The sequence below is a fragment of the Mustela erminea genome, chromosome 13 (assembly GCF_009829155.1).
Source record: "Mustela erminea isolate mMusErm1 chromosome 13, mMusErm1.Pri, whole genome shotgun sequence".
Classification (NCBI taxonomy): domain Eukaryota; kingdom Metazoa; phylum Chordata; class Mammalia; order Carnivora; family Mustelidae; genus Mustela; species Mustela erminea.
In genome coordinates this window covers 33,534,106-33,555,309 of record NC_045626.1, presented here as the reverse complement: position 1 = coordinate 33,555,309, position 21,204 = coordinate 33,534,106, and the positions used below count along the sequence as shown (strand labels likewise).

General features: G+C 36.9%; 1 non-coding gene across 1 annotated transcript; it reads left to right on the top strand.

Annotated features, from left to right (window-relative positions):
* The first annotated feature begins 1,785 nt into the window (after window positions 1–1,785).
* LOC116572528 lies at window positions 1,786–1,887 on the top strand. The gene has a single exon (XR_004278387.1). It is a non-coding gene; the product is annotated as a U6 spliceosomal RNA (small nuclear RNA).
* Window positions 1,888–21,204: the final 19,317 nt, after the last annotated feature.

The window sequence follows — 21,204 nt, the reverse complement described above, 5'->3', positions numbered from 1 at the left end:
CAAGCAGGCAGAGCGGCAGGCAGAGGCAGAGAGAGAAACAGGCTCCCTGTGGAGCAAGGAGCCCAATGTGGGACTCGATCCCAGGACCCTAGGATCATGGCCTGAGCCGAAGGCAGCGGCTTAACTGACTGAGCCACCCAGACGTCGCACTAGCTTTCCTCCTTGATGTGTGGAACTGTGAGCTGGAAATAATACTGAAATGTTTGACAAATGCAGCATATAGAAGATTCTATGGCCACCTTTCATCACTTTTTCAAATCAAGTTTCTGCATCTGCGAAAGTTATTAAACTAAAGATGATAACTGATATCAGAAGAATACCAAAGTACAAAGCTTAAAGAAGATAGAAAATATTTATAATTGAGAAAACCCTATTTTCATTTCAGGATTCTTTTTATTTATTTGAAACATCACCATGTTCTATATAAAACTTAATTCCAAACTTAGTTTAGGGGCTCCGGGGTGGCTCAGTCAGTTAAGCATCTGTCCTCCACTCAGGTCATAATCTCATGGTCCTGGGATTGAGCCTGCATTGAGCTCCCCTCTCAGCAGGGAGGATGCTTGTCCACCCGCCCCCCCGACCCCTGCCGGCTTGTGCACTTGATCTCTCTCTCTCATCTCTCTCTCAAATAAGTAGATAAAATGTGAAAAAAAAAAAAAAAAGCCCAACTTAGGCTAAATTATTTCTTACTTGATTTGAGGATCTGGAACTAGATCTTCCTCCATCAGCTGAAATCTGGAGTGAATATCCTTTCATTTCAGCCACCTTAGGTGCAGCCACACAGGAGATGCATCATTCTTATGGATTTAAGAGCTCCACTGTAAATTTCTGGCCAAGCTAATGTTGCTAAAAGAGCTCAGGCTTTCAGATTAGTCAGGATGAGAAATGAGAAGTAGGTTGGATTGGCTTTGTGTGGTTAAGGAAAATCAGAATGTAGAAGAAAGGAGGCATTATTCCATAGGTATAGTGGAGGTTGGGGTCACTACAGAAGTTCCCAGCTGCTGATGCCTTTGCCTGGAACTTTCAGAAAAGTTGTGCTAAACAGGAATGGGTCTTTGAGAAAATTCCTGGGGTGTGTAGAAGTAAGCTAGTATGCTTTCAAGGAACTCATAAACATTCCAGCCAAGTAGCAAAGCCACTGCCAAAAGAAGCAGATAGACCTTGTTAAAAAAAGAAGTCATAGTAAAAGTGGTAGTTACAGTAATAAGATATTATGTAAAATAGAATAATATCAGTAATATGAGAATTAAAACATGGAAATAAGGAGAAAAGAAGGCCTTTGGAGTTAGGCCATTGCTATACCTTCCCGTGTGACTTAATGATGTCCCTGGCAATAGGGTCTTCAAGAAAGTGTGTTGGGAGAGGTAACATACTGCATTGAAAAGTAGATACTGTTAATGTCAGGAGTTCTGGGTTACAGTTCTGGTCATTAAGCAGTCCTGTCATAGGAGGTACTTTTTATCATTAGATTATTATATGGAAAGTATTAAAGTCAACAAACAATAGTAATGCAGTGATGCTTAAAATAACACCTCCCCCTCGTTCTACCTCTCCCATTACCTAATCCTTATTCTCAGTAGTTTTAACAAATTTTCTTCTTGTGGAGGTTACATCTATAGCTATAAGCAACGTGTTGGTATGACTTTTTCTTGATTTTTGAAACATAGGCATTATCATTTCCTGTCTATTGAAGATGAAGATTTAGTTCATTTATATGACCTCAACTTCCCTTCCGTTACTCAACTCTTAGTTCATATTTTAGTTTTCCAGTTGGTTAAATCTTTAGTACTTGCTTCAGCAGCACATATGCTAAAACTGGAATGATAGAAATTAACATGGCCCCTGCTCAAGGATGACATGCAAATTAATGAAGCATTGCCCATTTTTATGGAATATTGTTTAGCCTTAAAAAATATTGCACTTCAAAGGAAGACCCTTGAAAACATTAGGCTAAGTGAAATAAGCCAGAGACAAAAGGACAAATATTCTATGATTCTGCTTATATGAGATAACTGTACTAACAAAATCATAGAGACAGAAAGTAGAATGGTGGTTCCCAGGGGCTGGGAAGTGGGGACAATAGGAATTGTTGTTTAATGGGTATGGCGTTTTAGTTTGAGAAGATGAAAAAGTTCTGGAGATGAATGATGATGATGTCTATGCAACAGTGTAAATATACTTAATACCACCGAACAGTATATAGTTAAAAATTCATTCTCAAAATGATAAATTTTCTCATGTATATTTTACCACAATAAGAAATATAAAATATCTCCTATTCAACCTTTCTTATCTTTTGACCTCTATAAATTATTATGTTTCTGCACATCTCAATTTTCACCCTCATTATACTAAAATAATTTCATATGCAAAATATTCATAAAGGTTTATAGAAGCAATTATTGCAGACATTGATGCTGTTCACAAATAATTTTTCCACCTCTCTGCCTTCTTTGCACAAGGAATTATTGAACTTTGTACCCTTATGGCTGGTGAAGCCAAGGGACTAGCTTTGGCCAGTTAACTGAGCAGCAGGGAAGGGAGTCGTTCTCAGATCTGGACACCTAACTGTACAGCTATCAGTCCTCTGCCACAGCAACTCAAAATTTGAGATGTATATTTTATTTTGTCTTTTTTTTTCTTTTTATGTTCTCATATTTCCTAATGTTATGTTTAGAGTAGGATATTTTTCTTTCACCCATTCTTGTACATAAGCAGGGTACCCATTAAATAGATTTATGTTGTGCAAATTTTCCTGTGTTTTATTTTGCTTATTTCTTCCCTTTCCTCTTCTGTTTTCTCCTTCTAGAGCTCATATTTGTTGGATGTCTGGTATCACTGGTTATCTTCTTATACCTTTTATATTTTATCACATATTATCTGTCTCTTTGTCCTTTTTGCTCTATACTTACATAGAGTTCTTTGACTTTATCTTATTGTGTTATTGTGTTTTGTTTTTGTTTTTTGGTATAATCTTTCAAATCTCTCTGAGAATACTAATTAGGTTTTTTCAAGTTTCTTCTCTTCAATGAGTTATTTCTGTTTCCACTGGGATTGTTTTGTTTATTTTGCCATTTTAATGCTGCTAATTTTCTTTATATGCGTGAGTGATTATAAGTTATTTGTGCATTTTTAAAATAGGAAATACTGAGTTGGCTTTTCCAGGGAGTAGACTGGATATTCTCTGCTGCTATATTTGCAGAGTTGTTTTCCTTACAAGATTTTTCCTTAGTCAGGAGGCTGACCTGGCCAGGTCTGCACATAAATCACGGAGAAGCCTGGCTTTTGATAAGGGATTACTTAAATGGGAAGAAATTTATTCCATGGTACTAGCACCCAGCTAGTAGTCCCAATTCTCCCCACTAAATTCATTATACTTCTTAAAGTAGGGGGTCATTGTCTTTGTTATGGTAATTATTATTTCCTTTGTTTTCTTTTTCGGTGAAACCCTGGGAGTTTTCTTGTACTGTTGTTATATTCAGATGGAAATGTGGGAGAGAAGAGTAGGGAAGTGATTGGCTTCTTGTTCTAGAAACAGAATTTTGGTCAGACTTTCTATATCTCTCTATGAGTTTTGGCTCATTTTCATAATCCTACCCTCTATTCTTTTAATTTTATTTCAAAAGTTTTGGGGATGCTGCCTGGAAAATTAGCTCCCTCTTTCCTTTTCGTCCTTTCCTATGTTAATTTTGGGCTGCTGATTCAGTCTTCCTTGTTCTCATCTATTTTTCATCTCCCAGAAATGCTTTGACATCTTATGTTGAATGATGGCTCTTCTTCCATTCTCTTTCCTATTAGGCTTTATGGGTTTAATTCTGTTTTTTTCTCACTTATTTTAATAAGAAGTAGAGGCAAATACAGGCACTTGATCACCATATCAAATCAGAGATCACCCTGTGCACTTGCAGAAAACCAAGGACTGCATTGCACTTTGTGCTTCTGCAGTGCCATCCAGTATGTTCTCATTGAGGGCCATATGTGATTAGTTTGGATAGCTCGAACACAGGTGGATATTTTTATTGTTTCCTGGATACAAGGCACATTGACATCTTTTCATGGTTCTTAAGCTGCTTGAAAAAAACATTATAGGAAAATAGAAGGTAGATAAAACTCAGGATTTGAGTCAATATCCCTTTATCTTGCCATATCTTTGTATTCATTTATTTTTTTTAACTGAGTCTAGGAAAAAGTTGGATATGACCAATATAAAATTCCATTATTAAACTAGCAGTTCTGTTTTTGAGTGTACCCAGTTACAGTGACTTTATTAGAAAGAGACTAAAAAATAATAAAAGTAGTAATTATCAGAAAAGCTAAAAACATTTTAGTAGGTTCTCTGCATTTTAGAAAATGTTGTATCTCAAGGAATCATGAATTTGGTTTTATTCTTGTAGTTTCCTGCATCTATAATTATCCCCCACGTCATTTTCTTCAGTTTTTGTAAGAATACATCTGGTACTTCTGAAAAATTTTTTCACAAGTGCTCTTGGGTGGTTTATTGGTACTTACATCCATCCGATGTTGGGTTTATAAAATCGTGCCTATTCCAAATGTCCAGTGTCAAGAGCAGCATGGTTTTCATAATCCATTCAAACCTCCCTTCTGTCCACCTGCTTTTATTAACTCACCCTGCTTTTATCCTCCCTAAACTTCCAAGCTGTAGTCTGGTGTCTGTATATGCCTCAGCATGCTCCTGCCTGATAACTAATTTGAATCTTATTCTCATTTATCCTAACTCTGTCTGTCTTATTCTCAATCACGTGTCCAAATCTCTTCTGACTCCATATTTCTTAGTGTGTTTCTTGTTTGTTTGTTTGTTTCAAAGAGTGGACTGATGGTTATGGTCCAGCATAGATGGGGAGAAGAAAAAGCAAAACAGGTTTCTCCAATTTGAAGTCTATGCTGTGCATCAAGCTGGAGTCAAATACTAGATTGCATCTGCCTAGAAAAACTGTTGGTCAGAGCTAAAATACTTGCAGTGCAAGGTGTGTGAAGTGCTGGAGAATACTGGAGCAGGGAGAAATAGATTGGAAAAAATCAACTGAAAGTGGCCTACGTGTTTATCAGAGTTAAAGCCTAGAGTTTTCAGCTATACTTTTGTGTACAATGATACTTTATAAAATATATGAAATTAAAATCTGAGTCTCAGCCTGCATTTTTTCCATTAAAAACCAAACATGAATGATTTATGTGCTTATCAAAGATCCAATAGACATAAACTATGCAATGCATTATAGTAAAAATTATGGAAAATTTGATAGTGACTAAGGGATTACCCTCAAGGAAACTTGTTGTATGGCAGGAGAGAGATATGTACACATTTCATAGAGTGATGGGAAAGAAGAAAGAAATGACAATATTTTGTAAGTGGCAGTATCAGTTGCTTAGAACTGAAAGGGTACAGTGTATTTATTGTTGTGGTTTAATTGTTTGTTTTTTCCATCCTAGCCTTTAGACCCACAAAATCAAGGCAACTGGGGAGCCCATGTTAGGATGAGAAATAAGGACATCTTGCCAGCCGGTTCTGTCCTGGCCATGGCAGGGCATAGTTTCCATTTATTTAAAGTGAGTTGAGTGTGGCCAGAAGTTTCTGTTAATCACTCTTTTTTGCCTATAAAATGTGAATACTTCCTTAATAAACATATTAAATTATGCCATCTGGCGAGTTGTCTTGCCTAATTACAATTCCAAATATTTCCATTGAATTTCTTACAGAAGAACTTGAAGTTTTTTTTTTTGTTTGTTTGTTTTTTTATCCTTCCCGTCCTCTTTCAAAAGTAACAAAAAACATGAATCACCACAGATCTTTTAGTTCAGCACTGGGTGTCTCTTTAGATAACTATACCTTTTAAAACATTTTGTTCACTAATGTGTTTGTTTATACACCTACACTGTATTTCATTTACAGTAAAGTCTCCCATTTAGCCATTTTGCCAAAGGAGAGGTCATTCGGTGGTTAAAGTCACTCATGTTATTACTGAGAATGGCTTAGTTATTCTACTCAACAGAGCTGTGGGTTTTTTGTTGTTTGTTTTGTTGTTGTTGTTGTTGTTGTTTTTTCATTGTCATCATCTTCAGTGTTCTAAGAGTCTGTTAAATTCTGGCTTCCAACTGCACAGAGTGCGAGAAAGAAATATCTTCCTGTAATAGCATGCAACATAGTTTGCAATGCCCATAACAGTGATTAGGTCAACTGGAATCTGCTTGGTCTTTGAATTGTGAGGAAAGGGAAGACACTGCAGCCAGGGCTGTCAGCCTGAGCACTGCACAACTTTTAGGGGTGGCACTTGCAAAGTCAGCAGTGAATAGGCCTTTGCAATCTGGTGGAGGCCTTACTGTATCTATTGTTTGGTCTAAAACAGTAAAACTAAATGTTCAGTTCAGAGAAAGGTAACATCCCATTCTTAGATAAAACAGAGAGTAACATCTGATATTCAGGCTATACTATATTAGTAGCATTAGTATGCCTATAGAAAAAATAGAAAAGAATGTTTCAGGTTGAAATTTCCGTCTCCTCCCATCCATGAATCAGACAGGGATGATTCATTAATTTGTCAAAGATACAATAGGCACATGTTACATATAATTCATTCTGCTAATGTTATAGAAAATTCAGTGATAAATAAAGCAGTGCCCTCAGAAGAACAAGGATCTGACATCACACATTTGATGGAGTGATGAAAAAGAAAAGGGCCCTTGTGAGTTGACCACACAGGTATCTAGCCTCAGGATTATAAAACAGAAATACAGTTTTTATGAGTTCGATGTAGACCATATATGATACAGACCGGGAACACAAATGATGACAAATATCTTTGTATTCACAGAGTATTCAGGTATCTTTGTATTGATATATCTTTCTCTCTTTAGACATTATATAACTTTAGACAGACAATAGATACCAAAATATATTTTAAGAATACATAAATATGAATGGTAAAACAGTAAGTTGTTATAAATGTGAATAAATTATGATGATTATTATATTATAATTATTATATAATTATTATTATAATTATGATGAAAAATAAAGGATGGTTGGGTAGGTCAGTAGGCAGATAGATGGACAGACAATAGAGACTTAGCTGCGGTAAATTATACAGGACCAATTTTAATCTTAGGGTTATGTTCACAAATATGAAATAAAATTTATTTAGTAAATTTAATTTTATTTCAGATTTTCACATTAAGGTAATATTTGTTTGGACCAAAAGCCCATTTTAGTCTCTGATGTTGTCAGTGATGTGTTAAATTTCATTTTAGAGGTAAATTTCCTTGTAGAACATCCATGTGCCTAATGAATGTAATGGCGACAATTCTACCAAATCTCCATTAAACTAACTTTTTTCCCAAAATTAAAAAAAAAATGGGAAAATAGAATCCTGATTAATTTGTGTGCTCATCATTCGTTCAGTTAACAGAAATTTGCTTTTACTCCATAATATATAAAAAATAGAAACCAAGTTTTCTTAAATATTTTCATAAAAACATTTATATTACAGGTGAAGAAATACATATTGATAAAAATGAAAGTACAAATCATTTTTTAATTGGCATATAACCTTGTTTTCCCCCCATTCTTTAGTCTTTCTCTTCAGGAGAGCTCCAGAATTTGATTCAATCTGGAATCATGTTCCGCTACACTAGCTCCCCGAGCGAGCCAATTATCTATGAAGGTTTCTTCTTGGATGCCCTCAGTTAGCTCTGTTCATTCAATGGAAAACTTGTGGTACTGAATTCATTCTAAATGACAGGCAGAAAAATCTGTACTATTTGAATGGCAACTTAAATATACAAAGCAAGGTATTTGATTTAACTTAACTTAAATTAATCTAATTTAGCTGTCAGAGACCCAACAAAGATGCTTAGTGTTTCTTGTGGTATCTATTTGATATAGAGAGATGTGTGTGTATGTCTGTGTCCAAAGGTGTGTGTATAGGAGACTGTACAATCTTCTTGTGTCTTTGCAATGAAAGGGTTTTTTAAAATTCTTTTATTATTAAGGTAAGAGAAAAACACAAATTTATATTAACCTATATGAAGTTATATAATATGATAGAAACTTTTCATTGTAATTATAAGTTACATAGTATCCAGTATTATTCCTTAGAAGTCTTTCCCTCAGAACTTTTTTCCTTAGAAGTATTTCTCTCAGAATTCTATTATAAGTATGTTTAGACTATCTACCAAGCACACAACAATAACAAATTGAAAGAACATTTGTCTCTGCTACAGTCTTCACCATAAAGATTCAGCCAGTCAATAAATCTGTCAATCAAATATCAAATAAAATCTGATCATCTCTAATATACCTAGTTCTGTGCCAGTAATGGCAGAAGATATGAAAGCATACAACATAGTTCCTGTCCTCAAGAAAGTTTTCCAAGATTGGCGTTTACTTTCTTGGAAAATCCACAGTATTTACTAGGACACATATCTTTAAAAAGACAATGTAAGAATGACCAGGAGTGCTTTAGGAATTTAAAAAAGGGGATATGAGTTAGACTACATAAAAGATGTGAGAAGTAAAATATCCAACAGTTCAGCATAGCTGATTTCCCTCTGGAAGGAAACATTCTCTCTACAAAATTGCAAAATGGATATCAGAATATAGGTGAAAGATCTTATTTAGTAGGAAACACAAGTGTGGTAATAATGAGTTGAAGAAGAAGAGCAAAAAATGTAGAGCAAAAGGAGGTGGCTATTAAGGTAAAAAATTCACCTCAAACTAGAATAGTGTTTTCCTCAAAAATAAGATTCCAGAGACTCTCTTATAATTTTATTTCAAAATAATTTCTCAGTAGTAGTTGAGAAAATTTAAATTTATTTTAAATTTTAAAATTTAAAATAAAGTTTATCATTTACAGGTAATTTCTTAGATGACATTTTGAGGTAGCTTCTCCCATCCTCTTCAGCTGCCCCTTGTTACCCCAGAGATGTGTTCCCCGAGGCAGCTGCACTGTGGTATGGCCCTGCGGGGTGACCATAGCATATAGCTTGTGACTATGTGGAGGAAGAGGGTATCCGAAACGCCCTCAAAGGGAGACACCAAACCAAAAAGAAATGAATTATTTAAATGCTTATTTTAGAGGAATTCACTTTTTAATCAACAGGATGAATGTGTGGGAAACCAAAGAAAAGCAAGGAAATTGAAGTAGAAGTGGTAGACAGTGAAGAGATGCCAAGCATTTCCCAAAGGATATTTGCAATGAATATTTGAAGGAGTGGGAAGGTAGCCATTGAAACCACCCAGCTGGTTAGGGAAGTTGCACCAAACATAACAGAGTAGGTAAAGACAGGAAGATAAGCTTAATAGTATTGTTTTCATTGTGTACAATTATTTGAGTTGGCCTTAGGGCTTAACTTGTTTTATATAAATAAAATTCATTCCATAATTCTGTACTAAATATTGGGGCATTTAGATCCTTCAAAATAGTAAAATTTGAAATTCTCCTTCTGGCTTCCCATGCATCTGTTGCACTTATGTCAGAATTCAGCTGTAGACTGCCTTGTATTGTTTTCTGTCTGCTTTATATTGATCAGTCAAGCATAGTCAATTCTGAGTGTATATCTGGCAATGTGCACAAGTATTATTCAAGAACTGCCCCCTTATTTAAGCAACTAGTTATCTGGTATATGAGATAAAATTTACAAATATAAAAAAAAATAAATGTTTATCTCATTTCAGTTGTGTTCTCAACACATGGAATTTGCATTTACCTGTCACATAGTAATAAATGAATGGTATCTTTGGCCACAAAATACTGTTGGTCACAAAGGAGCCATACTTAGCTCTTGGCAAACTCTCTAAATTGCCAAGTGAAAATGACTATACAGGTTTCTTGCATCCTTCAGAATCTGTTTTCTATCAAGGGGCATGTGCTCTGTCTATATAACTACCTTTAAAACTTTTAGCTACTTTTTTTCCTCTTATGTGTGAAAGTTTTATAGCTAAACATGTAATACATATATTTATGTATTTATTTAATATATAAATATATACTTATTTTATATATAATGTATTATATGTAAATATTATATATTATATATAAATATTTAATATATATATATATTTTTAATTGTCTGGAAATAATTGAGTATGTGGTAGAAATCGGAGCAAAGCCTCATGGAGGTGGCAAGGCTCAACAAGTGGTTGAGTTGCCACTCATTTGCTGAGTGTTTCAGCCTAAGTATTCTTTGTGGAGTTTGCTTAAGAATAACCAGAATTTGGGGATGCCTGGGTGGCTCAGTTGGTAGGGCAGTTGCCTTTAGCTCTAGTCGTGATCCTAGAGTACCAGTATTGAGTCCCACATCAGGCTCCCAGCTCCATGGGGAGTCTGCTTCTCCCTCCGGACCTTCTGCTCTCTCATGCTCTCTCTCTCAAATAAATAAATAAAATTAACAAAAAAAAAAGGAAAGAAAAGAATAACTAGAATTTTGAATCTTCAAAGTGCCATATAAATGTATCTGCCATAAAGCCTAATTTAGGCTTTGGGTGCAGGGTGTTTAAAATACATTTATTTAGGGGGAACGTGGGTAGCTCAATCGGTTGTGTCTGATGCTTGATTTCAGTTAGGGTCATGATCTCAGGGTCACGGAGATGGAGCCCTATGAAAGCTCCATGATCAGTGGGGAGTCTGCTTAAAATTCCCTCCCTCTGCAACCCCCTTAAATAAATAAACAAAGCTTTTTTTAAAACAGGTAAAATAAATAAAATATGTTTATTTAGTTGAAAAATTGGCCAAGAGACTCAGCCTTCCAAATTAGAGAGGACTTGATATGCTGTATTCACACTAGTATTTCTCTCCTGGTCCACATAGTCCCCTCATAATCTTTTCCCTTCTCTATGCATCTGAGCCTTTGCTTTGAAGACCACTACTTGAAACTGTAAGTGAATTTTTACTATCTACTGTTCTTTTGCCAGCTCCCTTCTTCTTGTCCCTGTGTCTAGTTGACTAAAGATACTTGCTACTCCTAAGAAAGGGTTGTGATTTCTTTCTAGTAACCAGCATTGCTCCAGATGGGTACCTCTCACACCAGAGTCCTGTTTCTGGTTTATAGCTAGTGGGAAATTGTAAGGTAGAAACTGAGCCATGAACTCCAGGCTGTGTCAACAGTTCTTACAACACTATTCACTGTGGACCGTGCAAAATAGCTAACTTTAAAATTAGAAAACCAGGAAGCCCTCTTGAGGTTTGATTTCAGTGATGAGAGCGAGCTATTTGGGCATTTTAAGTATTTTAATTATTTGTTGAGTTTTTTTTTTTTAAACTTCTCTTTCCACTGGCATACCTTCAAACATACTTGGAAGTAACACACCGTGCATATGGACTGCTAAAATATATATATGGTAGTGAAGATTGCAACCAAGCATTCAAGAAATAAAGAAGCATATTTTTGAGTTCCAGTTAATATGTGAAGTAGGTTCCCAAGTGATACAAATAGATATGATGTGGAGGCTAAAGGCAACATTTACACTTTATATAAAAAGAAGCTGGTTTAATTTGTTTTTCATTCATTTATTCATTCAGAACTTTGTTACTGAGCTCCTACTCTATGGATACTGTGCTTAGTGTTAACTATTAAGTATAGGTTCTTTTTATCTGATGCCTGAATTTTGATTTTAATGAATAGCTTCACTGCACACAAAGTGTAGAAATTCTTTCCAGTCATGTATATAGCACTGGAAGTATTTTTAAATAATAAGATACTAAACACAAGCATAAAGTCTGGAATTCCCACATGGCAATAGTGGCTGGAGAAGGCAATTAAGAGGGTGAAATCATGGTAGTAGTCGGTACTTGATTGTAAAAGAGGCAACTTCAAGATGGCAGCATCACCTCCTCTGATTATTAATAAATAAATATTGACGTTAATTTAGCACTTTCCTTCTTCAAAGCACTTTACAATTATTAATTAGTCCTCTTAGGACTATTTGAAATATAATTTCTGAAGTTTGCATTTAAATAAGGTATTCATGATGCTGTTTTTTGGCTTCAAGTAAAAGAGCATTTTTTTTTTCAATTATCGGAATTTTAATTTTTTCCGGAATCAAAGATAGCAGGGTGAATGTAGCTAAATAGACATTCCAGGAAAGATTATCTCAGGACATTGAGTATTGAAAGATTATCTCAAGACATTATCTCAGGACATATTCCCACAGAAATGGACCAAGGTCATGGTTCAGGCTCCCCAAAGGCTTTCCACGAGTAGAGGTACTTTCAGATTGTCAAAGGAACCTGCTTTTGCACCCAGACCTCTGTTCCGTGTTTCATCTCTGCCTGGAACTGCCACTCAGACTGCTGCCATTTTTCTTTTGCCTGCTAAAGATTCCTAAACATCTCAGTTTTATATTTCATAACAAAGAAGCATTTCATAAACCCTAGATTTCTTTATATCATGCAACATTTTAAAAAAGATTTTATTTATTTATTTGCCAGAGAGAGAGATCACAAGTAGGCAGAGAGGCAGGCGGTGGGAGGTAAGCAGGCCCCTGGCTGAACAGAGAGCCTGATGTGGGGCTCAATCCCAGGACCCCAAGATCATGACCTGAGCTGAAGGCAGGGGCTTAACCCACTGAACTACCAGCTGCCCCTCATGCAACTTTTTTAAGTTACCAAATAGAAAATTTAAAAAATACAAACATCTCATAGTTTATAGACTAATAAGAAGACCAAGATTATATGACTAACTACTATACAGTATAACAAGTATTTTTAAAAAATACACTTTTTGAGGAATTTTATGTTTACAACAAATTGAGGGAAATGTATGAGAGGTCACAGATACTTCTTCAAAACCCACCCCATTTCCTCTATTATTAATATCTTGCATTAATGCGGTACATTTGTTAGGATTGATGAGCCAGTATTGATAGATTATTATTAACTAAAGTCCATAGTTTCCATTAGGTTTCACTCTTTACACTGTATATTCTGTGGGTTTTGCAAATGTATAATGACATGTATCCACCATGACAGTATCATACAAAATAGTTTCTCTTGTTATATGTTCTTATGTGCCAGTTAGTAAGTTTGACTTCCCTATGACCACTCATTTTTGTCCCTGACACACCCCTTTGGTGACCGCTTGTACAAACACTGAGACATCAGTTTTCTTAGCTCCACTGAGCAGGGAGTCTGTTTGCCCCCAAAGAAGTGCATTTCATTCATCCTGACTTGAGATAAGAAAGACCAGGGCCTAAGGGTTGGTGATGAAAGGACGACATTTGCAATTTAATTCTGTTTGACTTATAAGAAGCCTCCTGAAATATCAGCCTGCCATGCTTCTTGTCTAGTTAAGAAGTATCTTGTACCTTCTTTTCTTTTTTTTTTTTTAATATTTTATTTTTATTTATTTATTTGACAGAGAGAGAGATTACAAGTAGGCAGAGAGGCAGGCAGAGAGAGAGGAGGAAGCAGGCTCTCCGCTGAGCAGAGAGCCCGATGCGGGGCTCAATCCCAGGACCCTGAGATCATGACCTGAGCCGAAGGCAGAGGCTTAACCCACTGAGACACCCAGGCGCCCCTCTTGTACCTTCTTTTCATTTGCCACACCTATCACCTCCCTCACTTCTGCACCGTTCAGGATCATCACAGGATTCATAGTAGCACCTACCCTATGTGTGAAACTACAAATGGTCTGTTAAATATCAGTGGAGAATTCTATTTCGGAAGGCTTACAGCTTATTTAGCAAAAACAGGTATACTGACCTATGCCTATTTTTTTAAAGGTCCGTGAATTTTTGCTGAACCACAATTCTCCACTTAGTATACAGGGTCAGTCTTCCCATATCATCATAGGTATCACATTGCTTTGTGATTATTTGTCTACATCTTTCCCCCCTCCTAGACCACAAGTTACATAATGGAAAGAAACTCTTGTCTCTATTTATCCTTGGGTCCCTCAGTAATTTGATCATGGCCTGCTGCATTATGATAGAGTCTCAATTTTTTAATGTATTTAAAACAAAAATAAAAAAAATATAAAACAAGATATGGAGAGAATAAATACTAGAAAATCAACATTCTGTAATGCTTGGGGGAAATGCTTTGGAAAAATTTCTGGCTTTACTACCCAATCTTTAATTGTAATGAATCTGTAATGGCACAGAGAAGATGAAGCAAAAGGTATGCTTATGCCTTGTAATATCACGACACAAAACCTTGATCAGACTATTATATATGCCTCAATTTCAGCCCCTTTCTGTCCTTAAAGAACTCCTCTAAATGCTAAATCCTCTAAATGTTAAAAAACAGGATAAAGACACTGATAACAGTAAGCATAATTTTCCATTCCACCCCCCCCCAACCCCCATTGAGGAGATCCATTCTAGTGGCTGATAAAGGAGATTTCAGACTCCACTCAAAGGGCTTGAAATCTACCCAGAGGTTCATGGCTCCCTAGAGCATCAATGGTAAAGACTTCCTGTTTACCTTTGGGCCTTCTCTGGAAAGCTCTTCCTGTTACCTTCCTATGTCTGGACCAGGTGCCCCTATTAGGGCCCCATTAGCATGTTGCAGCCTCTCTCATTTTCCTCTCATATTGGATTGTAATTGCCTGGATACTTGCCCATTTTCTCCACCAGGCTTTAGGCTACATTATGAAAAGAAGCCTGTTAGCCTTGCTTAGTTTTTCATTGCTTTTGCCTGGCTCAACGTCTGGAACATAATATGGAAGAGAGGAAGGGAGGGACGGAGGGATGGAGAAAGTGAGGGAAAAAAAAAAAAGGAAGGCAAGGCTTGTATCTAGAAATAAACTTTATCTAACAAGTGCTGGTACCTTAAGGTAAGTGTTTCTCCTAGAATCTTGACTCATAAAAGAGCCCCAAACTTTTCAAGAAAGACAAAATCCCTACTTAGCAAGGGAAACTAGGTGGTCCACAGCTCCTTTGGAACCATCTTTGACACTATGATTAGCCTTGATTTTTACCTTCCCATCTGTCTGACTTACATTGGTTGACAGTGGATTAACTGACCTCCTGCTATAATGTACTGCTGTGTTCCATGGGATACCTAGTCACTACAACCAGATATGGAAGTGTTCCTAGCACTTAAAACAATGTGATCCTGTGTTTGTATGTACTCTTACCTTGCTGCCTTTTTCTTGGTTGATTCCAGACCATATTTGGTTTTATGTCTTTTCTATCATGAGATGACTTTAACTCACTTATGTCTTGTGGGCATTGCTCTCCATACTAGGAATACTCTCTCCTTTCACTTACTACATATTTCCCAATTTTATACCTATCATTCATGTGTCTTATTGCTCATATTAACTGAGGCAGGGATCATGCCATATATTGCTTTATTATATCTCTTAATAACTAGCAATATTATGTGAAATATAATAAGTATTCAACATTTTTTAAAATGATGAAATGCATAATAGATAAGGGGAATTTTCTTATCACTAATAGAAATATTTCTTTCTAATTCAATTCATATGCACTTCTTCCAAACTTCTAAGATCCTGAGATTTATTAAGATTCTATGAATTTAAGAAATTCAAGAAATAGGAAAAACCAGTGGTTACATGTGTAAGTATGTCATCTGTGTTTCCGTTGGGTCAAAAAAAGCACAAAGTACTTTTTTTTATGTTGGACACTGAACTCTGGAGTTAAAAGATGACATCACAAACCATGTCCTCTCCTTCTTTGTCACCACCCAGACAGACCTACTAGACTTCACCCTCATGGATGTCCCACATGGCAGTGAGCTGCAGAAAGGTCAGAAACAAAAAAACTCCCAAATTTGAAAGATTTAAAGGCAAGTCATCAGGAGTTGGACTGGAGCCCCAAACCATACAGGCTGTAAGGTCAGAGCTTAACTGTTTTTCCATTTTATTGCTCAAGGACAAGAGAATTTGATACATGAGACTCCAGCCCTGTAAACTGTCTACTGAGGTAGCCATTTCATCACGTATGGTTGCGGGTTGAGTACTGACCACACAATTTAAATCGACAGTAGCAGGGCCCTAGTGGGGATGTGAGAAGCAATGTCACACACAACATTCTTTTCCTAATTATTGGGACCTGGACAGGTGGCAGGAAGGGAATGAGGGGTGAGGTGGGGGAGGGGGCGCGGGGAGGCACAGTGACATTTCCCATCTCAGGAGTACAAGATTCATTACCTCTGATGAAAAGTCACCAGGCTGCGGTGAGTCCTGACATACTCCGTGACAGGAGAAAGTGACATGGCCGTTTGACATTCAGGGCTAGAAGGTTGCCTGTCTGTAATCACTAGTTAAAATTGAATCTTGTACATTGCACCCTGCCAGCACAGCTCAACTCTTGATAATTATTTGGATGCTACTGTATTTGGATTTTATTTCCCCAGCAGAGAGGGGAAGTTGGATTTATAGTTTACTGCTGGGTTAAGATTGGAACAGGCTAGATCTTTTTTATGGTTAATATGGCAGAGCCAAATAAATCTAGAGATGTTTTTTGTCCCCATTTTAATTCTAAACCACTTGGGGGTGGGGGTGGGGATCCACAAAAGGAATCAGAGGGTGCATCTTCTAATTTTCCTCTAACAAGCTACAATTCTGTCTGCTAATGTTTTCCTTTTTTTTTTTTTTTTTTTTTTCATTTCACTTCATGATGCTTTAAACCAGCCATCTGGACACAGACAGGGCAGGGGCATACCATTTTGCAACAGTGATAGCCTGAGCTTCCTCATGGATGAAGACATAGATGGTCAATGCCACTTAATAACCACTTCTTCTTTACCTGGGGGTCAGGAAAAGGACAAGAGAAATGTTTAACCATGGGTCATTTTAGCATAATTACAGAGTAGCCTTTAACTGTTGATTTGCACATACGCATGCTGTGATTCCAATCAGAATATTCTTTCCCCTCACTCATACCCCAAGGCACAGAAGCATCTAGTTGTTGCAGGAGCACAGACTGTATATATACCCCATTAAGTGCAGAAGGATCCCCTACGTCTGGCTTAACACACTCAATGTAACATTTTGAGGAGTCACAAACCAAATGTACATAGAAGGGTGAAATGATCACCAGGGATAACTTTATACACAGAATAAGTATTGCCTGTTTAAGTATTGCCCATAAGACTGTGCTAGGATTTAGCTAGGCCCCAGGGAAGCAGGTGCAGTGGCCCAATCAGTTTATCTTACCACACTAATCTCCCTCAATGTCTAAAAGTCCATTATTAGGAAATCATCAATATAAATGAAAACATTTTATTTCCAAGGGTTCCAAATAATAAGTCACCATTATTTCTTGGAGAAAAGAATATATGTTCTCAAACCCAACCAAAGATATAAAATATGGAAATTTTGTTGGGAAAGGCCAATGAGTCTGGTCCAAGAGGCCTCAAGGATTGGCCTTATTGTTCTGCAGCATTCACGCTGGACCTGGGGTGGACTCTCAGCCTTGTTGGTGCTTAAACCTAGTTTCTGTTAGTTGATTGTAGTCGCATCACCTACAGAGACATACTGTCACTTGTATATACACTAAGTTTGTGGGATTGTTTTACTGGACCCGAGTGCAGATTTATGTAATTCGCAGTGAGAAAAAAATAATACAATTGGATTTAAAACAGGCAGAGATCACATGGCTAGTGCAGACATTATAGGTAAACCAGCAAAACTCTAAACGAAATCTTGTGCTTGTGATCAAGTAATCACCTGGGAAGTAAAGTTGAATTCAACTCTTCACCCTCTTACTGACAAGAGTGAGTATAGCCAAGACTGTTTTCACCAAATCCAGGACTGCCTTAAGGAGCTGAGATAGCCAGCATCCTTAGAGTAAAGCTCTTTTTTTTCTTGAATGGTGCTGGGATGGGCACAGCCAACTATTGCTTCTTTTCTTTCCCTTTGTTCAGTCTTCAATGGTAAACACTACCCTCTCCGTCTACCTTCCCTTCATAACAGACAGATCCTGTTGCTCCCAGACCTTGGCTTTCTGAAGACAGTTTCCTGTTTTTCGGTTTCAAATCACGTTTAGACATAAACAACTTCATGTGAGTAAATTCATTATTTGCTTTCATCCCGCTAGAAAATATACTGATAGAACGGGGCACCTTAACGAAAGGGAATTTTATCCAAAGTGGGAATTTCTAAACAGGGAAAAGTCTAGGAAAGTGAGTGAGTTTAGAGAAACTTGGCAGTAAAGTAACAGAATGAGAATACATGGAGGAAGGACATGAGCAACTAAAGGAACCAAAAAACAAAAAACAAAAAACAAAAAAGGGAAGAAGAAGAAAAAGAAAAAAACAATCCAGATATAGTGAGAGGGCTGAAGTTATGCATACAACCTCATAGTGGAGAGAGTGATGGGTCACTTGAAACCTGTGGTTGCTGAAATGATCTTACCAGTAATGAAATGGAGGTATCCCGGTTCGTTAGATGGGGTGTGGTTAAAGGATTCAACTAACTTTTTAGTAATATCGTACTTCAACTAATCCTAATTGTAGACTGAATTAAGGATAGTTTCCCTTTCCCTATGGGCCTCAATCGACTTTACCTCAGAAAGATAACCTCTATTATTCTTTGTCTAGGCCACAAGGCAAAAAAGTAAGCTGTAGTTATTAAGGGTTTTCATCAACAGTATTGCTCATGGCAAACTCAAGGGCAGGCTTCATGTTCTGGTGGTTGGGAAGGGACCTCCTCCTTTTTTCTCCAAAAGGAAATCCCACATATCATGTGTGGTTCATGTCAGGACCCCTCTTCCATGAAGTCTGCCCTGATTGACCAGCAGAGTTCATCTTTCCTTCTCTAAATTTCTGTGGAGTTTGTCCTTGTTTAAGTGTATTACCTGTGCTTGATTTTAAGGTTTTTTCTGTGTTTTCTATTTATACATCTTGCTTGAATGAGCAATTATAGCCTGGAGGTAAGAGACCTAAACTTAGTCTTTTAACCTCCTAGAAACTCAATTTTCTTATCTATTAAGATGAAAAAAATGGGACTATGGATCTCAAAGGTCAGTTCCAGTTCTATTATCCTGTGAAACTATGTTGTGCTTCTCTTGTCCTTCCCCCTGAAGGGAAATACATGGTTCTTTGTTTAGTTTGCACAACCCTCTGTTCAGTCCAGTTTAAACAGATCACCAGAAGAGCAATGCTGAGTACTAGACTCCAGGTACACCACAGGCATGTACAAATATCGGCCCTCCAAATGCAGCACTGCCAGCAAGCACTCAAGACCGGTACAGTCATCTCATGAAGCGGCTCTGCAGGTTTTGCAGCTAAAACATAAGAACTCTACATTTTGTGAATCAAATTGTATTTTTTTTAATGTTTTCATTTTAAAATGTTGTATGGCCAGACTTTTCCAGCCTCATCCTGTTTATGTATGTTTCTAAGAAGATGAAGCTCTCTGGAGCTTTCTACTACTCGTACAGCTCCCAGTTGTGAGCTTTTCCCACAGCTCTTGATGCAATTAGCATCCTGGAATATTGAACAGAAGTAATTTTATCATGCAATCAAGAATACTTCAGCTAAAGCTAGATGTTAGTTATTGCTGAATACTGAAAGAAAGGAAGAATATGAAAAGTAACATCGCTTGCAGGTAAAAAGAACTTAAACCTGCAAACACCCAGGAAAAGGTGGCTTATATTTTGATATTATTATTATTATTATTTTAACATGCATGCCAGTGTTCTTTAGAAGAATATTGATTACATTCATTGGCATACACAATTGGGGATAAAATCATCAATATCCCATTGAACAGGGAGTTGAAGAGAGAATTTGTGGAGCCTCAGGTGAAAGCCTAGAGATTGGACCAGTGGATTCAGATAGATTTTCTTTACTTTCCTCAGAATCTGTATGTCACCCAAGAAGGAAGATTTTTGTTTCCCAGCAGGGTTGGAGCTTATTACTCATTTTAGGAATGCAAGGAACTAAGTCTCTTTTTTTTCCCCAAATGTTCCCTGGCAATGCCATCTGATAATTTAGCAGCAAATACTTTCCCTTCACCTTCCTGAGGGCTGTTAATTCAAATGCAGAGGGAAATGTGGGTTTGCCTTTTGTGCTACTCTCTTAATCAAAGTGATTTTCTGAAATGCAACTATAGAAAATAGACTCTTTTATTTTAGGATCAGCAACAGTTTTTACAATGTTAGGCAAACCTGAGCCCCTCCTTAAAATGTCAGGAAACAAAAACCATCCCCACCTGAAAGGCCTCTTCACTTGTCTTGAAAGGATTTTTTCGGCTGTTTCCCTTAAGCTGCTTTCTCCTTCTGTGCAACTTCCCAATCCCATTCACAAACTGTTGCCATGGTAAATAATTATATCACAGATGAATTGTGTACACTTCCTTTTCATAGCTGGAAGAGAAATTGTAGAAGAAAGGGGAAAAAATCAAAATCCTTTAAAATTACAGGGGAGATAGCTGAGGAAAGATTGCCTTCTCGTTAACATAATTAGCTCCATGAATTATAAATTGGTATTAGAACTTGCTCTTCATGACAAAAGGAGTAATTATATTTACTCATGTAAAATTAAACAATACCAAAAAAATTAATGGAACTCACCAGAAGCTCTCTTGACATTATCATAAAATTCAGAGATCTGAATATCCCACAATCTGAAGTGATTTAAGCAGCATAAACTTTAATGCTGCTTAAATTTGCTGTGTAGAAATATATTTCCTGGCTAGTTTATAATTGAACTCCCATGTTCAAACAAACAAATATGTGCAACATACATATACACACAAAATTACACACACACATGTGCATAAAAATATATGTGTATACATATACGTGTATACATATACATATACATATACGTGTGTGTGTGTGTGATTTTGTGTGTATATATTATATGAACTGATTTACAGAAAGGCCAGATTTCTGTACCCAAGTGGGATGAGGAAGTACTTTCCACAGAAGGATATGTTTTTTAAATTGACTCTCCTAAAGTCAAAGCTTCCAGAATACAGGGTAAACTCTTTATTTAAACAGTTCTCAAATGTATCTGAAAGTGTGGTTGATGTGAGAAAAGGTTGATTGGTCTAACTAGCTTTGCAAACTCCTAAAGATCCCTGTTGGGAGAATGGCAGTGTGGCGGGATGGCAATGTGGTGATATCTCTGCATTTCTGATCCAGGCACCCAAAGACCAGTGATTACCAGAATTTCACACCAGTATATGCCTGGCCCAGTTCTAGGAAGAGAGAACAAGTAGAAAGTAACCACACTTTGCACCCAGTGCTATATGAGCCATTATGGATATTCA